The sequence below is a fragment of the Triticum dicoccoides genome, chromosome 3A (assembly GCF_002162155.2).
Source record: "Triticum dicoccoides isolate Atlit2015 ecotype Zavitan chromosome 3A, WEW_v2.0, whole genome shotgun sequence".
Lineage (NCBI taxonomy): Eukaryota > Viridiplantae > Streptophyta > Magnoliopsida > Poales > Poaceae > Triticum > Triticum dicoccoides.
Genome location: NC_041384.1, coordinates 708,083,338 through 708,089,228, shown reverse-complemented (window position 1 = coordinate 708,089,228; position 5,891 = coordinate 708,083,338). Strand labels below are relative to the sequence as shown.

At 41.6% G+C, this 5,891-nt stretch overlaps 1 pseudogene; it reads left to right on the top strand.

Moving 5' to 3' along the window:
• Positions 1-820: 820 nt before the first annotated feature.
• Positions 821-5,572, top strand: LOC119273393 (annotated as a pseudogene).
• The last annotated feature ends 319 nt before the right edge of the window (positions 5,573-5,891 follow it).

Genomic DNA, 5,891 nt, shown 5'->3' with positions numbered 1-5,891 from the left:
TCTTTGCTTAATACATAGGCCTGACACCTCATAATAAGCAATCATTTGGTTCGAATTTGTGTGTTACGACTCACTTACTCTCGTCCTTAGCTAGGGTGCATCCGGTACTCCCTAGTCTGAAACACCCTTGAACTTATCTTCTTGAAGTGTTTTTCTTCAGATAAAAATGCCCTTGTCATATTATTTTTCCACAAAGTGATAAGTGGAAAAGGACTTCCACTCCTTGAGTTTATATTAGGCCCTCACATTCTCACGTTGCCATGCAAAGGTAGGTAGGAATCTGACGATTGAGACATGAACGCTCTCTCTGTTCCCGGTCAAAGGAAGCAGGAGCCCCTCCTTTTTGTAATTCAAGATCATAATATTTGTGTTCCAGCATTAAACATTTGGTGAGAAAAGAACAAAAGCAAAAAACGGCAACACAACCCGTGGTTTTGCTCACCTCTCATGGAAGGAACCATGGGCTGATTGCACAAGAAGACACGCACATTGACATCGCCAGATCAAATGGCCTAGCTGCAGAAATTAAGGAGTAGAAACTAGCGCATGCACACTCTGGACCGCAAGACTTCCACTCCTTCCCTTGACCCCTCTACCCCTATAAATAGACGCCCTGCATCCTCCAGCCCTTCTCACCACTCCTCTGAAATCCGGATTGTTAACTTCAGTTGTGTCCTGAGACGAGGAAGCTAATAGAGGTTTTGGGTTGTGTTCTTAGCTAGATGGCTGTGAGGTTTGTGTTGATTTGTTTTTTACTCAGTACTTTTCTTGATACCGTTTGCTTTTCCAGGTGGGAAGAAGTTCGGAGAACATGGCCACGATGGGTGGGGACCGAAGGCAGATGATGGAGGATGCGGCGGAGGACAAGTTCCCGGAGGGGTTACGCATCCTCGTCGTCGACGACGACCGCGTCTGCCTCACGGTACTAGAAGCCCTCTTGCGCCGTTGCAAGTACCAACGTGAGTCTCTTGATCCCTCCACTTCGCCATAGTCCATTAGAATCAATGCCTTGTGATCTATTTGTTTCTCGTGAATAATGCTTGCCGCTATGCAGCAACGACGGTGATGGATGCAAAGACGGCGCTGAGGATGCTCATGGCAGGGAAGCAGCAGTTCGACCTCGTCATCACCGACGTGCGCATGCCGGACATGGACGGCTTCAAGCTCCTCGAGCTCATCCGCCTCGAGATGGATCTGCCCGTCATTAGTACTCCCACTGCTCTCAATCCAAAGTCTAATTTTTGTGTTTTGCATCCATGAGCATTGACAATTGTTCTTAACAACATGCTTTTACTCCTCAATCTTGGAGTTACCCTGAGAGGATATTAATTTCTTTGGGCAGCATGTGAGATCCTATATATTTAGGACGATTTTATGAAGCCACGTACACATGCACGGCACCCGCACTCTATTTCTAACCTGGAAGAGTTCTAAAGAACAGGATCCCCATTGAGTCCGAACCAACGGGGTGTCGGGGTCCCATCTAACCGTTCATCCGTCCGATCGGATGGCTAGTGGGGTAGGAGAGCAGAGGTGGAGCGACACATGAGTTAGTAGGGGATGTATTGTCGGTTTCTAGCCCAAACCAATGGCATCCTATCCAGCCATCCGTCCGATCGGATGGCGAGTGGGGCGGGAGAGCGGAGGTGGAGCGACACATGAGTTAGTAAGGGGACGTATTGTCGGTTTCTAGCCCAGACTAATGGCATCTTATCCAGCCATCCGTCCGATCGGATGGCGAGTGGGGCGGGAGAGCGGAGGTGGAGCGACACATGAGTTAGTAGGGGACGTATTGTCGGTTTCTAGCCCAAACCAATGGCATCCTATCCAGCCATCTGTCCGATCGGATGGCAAGTGGGGCGGGAGAGCGGAGGTGGAGCGACACATGAGTTAGTAGGGGATGCAGTGTTGGTTTCTAGCCCAAAACAACAGGATCATATCTAACCATCCATTCATCAGATCGGATGGATGGTGAAAAAGGGGAACAAACGTGGATAGCACGTGATTATGAGATCCCAATTATTGTTTTTAATAATTAGGTTGATAGTGTTTAGTAGGCTAGAGACATGGTCACTCCAATGGCTAATTTGTCCTAGTGAGAGTCTGTGTCACTCCAATGTAACATAGTTTCCACATCCACATGTTCGATGGGCGTCTTTTATGGACTATCTACAATTTAATTTTATAAATGAGTAGTTTGGCTTAGTGAGAGTCTCTATCACTCCAATGTAATGTAGACCCCACTATCCACGTGTTCGTTTGTTGTATTAATGAACATCTAGAATTTAATTTTATACCATCTCAATTAGTTGTAAAATCCTACCAATAAGAATGAAAACTATAATCTATTCATATTTCATAATATGATCAAGTTATATTTAGTTGTTTCCAAAGCTAATATTAAAATTCGTGTTCTACCAATCACACAAAGTACACAATTGCACCACATCTGTTTGCTAGGGGTTTCATGAATACTACAATTAAGAAATACCTATGTTGTATTGATATTATTAAGATTGAGATTACTACTCATGTTCATTCTCCTTAAAGTTGTTACTCCTTATGACTATTTACTCTCGAGAATAGCATATAAAGTAGGAGTGTCACTTTTAAGTACATACATCCAGTAGGTTAACCATGGGTAATACCTACAATACTGCATTTTTTTTGACTTTGAACCAGCACACTAATTTATAGTCAAATTACATTCACAGAAAGTGCAACCACACGTACTTATTTTCCTGAATCTCTACTATTAATGCCCAAAAATCGTCCCAGATAATTCTTGCCCAATCTCTGCCTCGCCCACAGCTGCATGCAATTAATTAGCTACATAGTTATTTACACATGTCAATTATCTAGACATTAATTTATGGAAAGTATCATCGAGCATTGGACGAGAGGACCATGTTAATTATGAAGAGTATCATTCTTTGGACGGGAGTATCACATTAATTATAAAAAGTATCATCAAGCACTGGACGCGAGGACCACATTAATCATGAAAATTATCACGTAGAATATGTATGCCCCCGTGGCAAGCATAGACAATTAGCTAGTTGCAATAAAAAAGCTATTGACAATGGTGCTTAACGTTTAAAAACTAATATGAGTGTGATCACTTAAAATGCTTAGAGCATTACGTGGGCCGATAGATGTTACCTAGTATGCTAGAGAAACATGGTTGACTGCCAATAATATTACTTGATCTTCAGGTTCACCAATAGTTAGACATGATATGTGTTTTCCCTACGCGGAACATGTCGTGATATGCCTTAGGCATTGTGTTACTGTTATTGTTTCATCCATTATTTTTGTATCTTCATATTGAATGTGTGAAATTTTTCCCATTTAGTCTGCATTGAAGTAGAATTATAAAATTGAACATTGAAATGCTTTTTTTGTCTATAGGCACTTTGACCAAAACATATGTACACTTCATAGAGTTTTGTGAATTTCTAAATTCTAAATCTAAGTCATTGGTCATATGGCATGCAGTGCTATCCGTCGATTGCGACAAGAAGGTTGTGATGAAGGGGATAGAACATGGCGCATCTGACTTTATGGTGAAGCCAGTCTGTACCCATGAGCTAAAAAACATATGGCAACATGTTCAAAGGTGGAGAAATCCCAAAGCAATAAGCCACATCAGCGATCATGACAGTGATGTCCAGAGAGTTCAACCAGCTACTGCTGACAAGAGTAAGTTATCGGGGAATAAGAGAAATGTTGGAGATGATTCTAACAAGCACAATGAAAGCACATGTGTATCCACCACCCACAGAAAGCCCAGGGTGACATGGACAATTCAGCTGCATAACAAGTTTCTAGAAGCTATCAACCAGATCGGCCTTGATAGTAAGAATTCACATCTTGTGCCTCATTCATTGACAATGTTGGCTGCTCCATATTTTCATTATAATTTTCTATTACATAAGTGTAGGGGCTGTTCTAAAAAAGGTATTGGAGCTGATGAATGTGGATTACCTCAGTACAGAGAATATCGCGAGTCATCTACAGGTTTACTTTCGACCTTTATGCTTAATTTCTATGTTTTTCTTACTATTATTCATAGTCTAACACTTTGTCATATATATAAGTGCAAGCTTTTATTTGCCGGGAAAGATATCAGTCAAAGCTCTAGTGATGCAACTATCATGAAGTGTAATTTTAATTAAATGTTTCCCTTAAAATGCGAGGCTTATCTCATATAATGCATGCCTCATATTTTTAGGAGTATTTTTACCCATGCAACATCATTAGTTCTTTTTGTACTCACATATTTACTGTTTTTTTTCCGATGAGCATCCATCTCATACCTTGTTATTTTGTCTTTCTTTTTATTTCAGAAGTATAGATTGCACCTTAAAAAGTCAACTCAAATCACTCTGGTGATGCATATGAAAGATGGAACTGATCGTACAACATGAACAACAAGGGCAATCTCATGCATAATCATGAACATGGAAGATGGAGTGCGTCCTCTAGCGACACTTCCTCTTGGAGTACAAACAACTATGGTGCAACAGGTCACTTGGCTCCGGCGATGAACACCCAAAGCAACTTCGACATGGGGTCATACCTCCATGATGGTAGAATGCCGAGGTATGTTGGGAAACAACCGTCGGATGCAAGAAGATTCACAGGTTTTGGTGACCCTCCCGTCAGCCTATACAACAACATACCCAATGAGATAATGTTAGATGAACTTCCTTCATTCAATTATAGTAATTCCTATGCTGACCTCATGTGTGGCAAGCTAATGGAGATAAGCAAAGGCAAAACCCCTTCCAATTGTCAAAGTTCATTTGCAAATACAACAGTTGGTGGCGGGAGCTCTCTTGTCGCATCACAGGTGAACTTCCCACAAATCAACCAACTAGAGAGCTACACAATGTCATCTGGCCGGTTGCCTCTGCAAAATTAAAAGGCACCATTCATAAGCAACACCACATTAGTGGGAGGCTTCACTGAGCAGATGGCACCATTCAACATGGCAAGCAACACAAGCTCAGTAGGAACGATGTTGAATGGTAGCTCTGCACTTGATGCAAGTAGAACTTCAACTAAAGATAATCATCTGGTCAACAGTGAAAGAACTACTTCGATGCTTCACAACCTTTAGACAGACGATTTCTTCTCATTGACTCAGCTACTTGATGGCGGGGATGGATCTAGTATTCTTCCTATGCAAGAAGGCACACTTGATCAGCAACCTCTTAATGATCAACTGAATGAAATCAATGCCTTATCAGTGGATGATATATTTTCCAACATGAACCTGGAAGTAAGAGTTTTTCTCATTTGTATGAATCTATGTGTTGCATATGAATTGTTGAGTTGGACATGTGTACTTAAGTAACACTTTTCTCTCAATGTAGGATTTCACGGGAGATGATCCTATCGTGGAAGAAGCATGATAGTTCTGTATGTGAGCCTGCCCAATGCATGAGATGCTTGATGAAGAGTCTCATGCTCGAGGGGGCTCTTTAAAGCAATAGAGTGCTTTGACAAGTTTGCAAACATAGTGATATGTGTAGCCATTTTCATATACCAGTGGTTGTTTGAGATACACTTTCTTTAGCATAACATTGAGAATTGGCATGTTCTGCACAACAAGCATAAACACCATCCTTTGCAGACTGTTGTGCGTAATCTTTATATTTATCTTTACCAAATATTAAAGGGAGAATTGTTTCTCCACTTTTTATCGTTTGTGATGGGATCCAGATCTTTTTTCGTCCGACATGGGACTAATGTTTTTCGTTCGCTGCAAATCCTCTCGTGCGAGATTTCTCTTTAGCTAGTCGAAAAACAAGATAAAAAAAGGTGCCCGGGTGGGAATCGAACCAGCAACTAGTGCGAATATTTGAGTTACGAGTTTGGTCTTC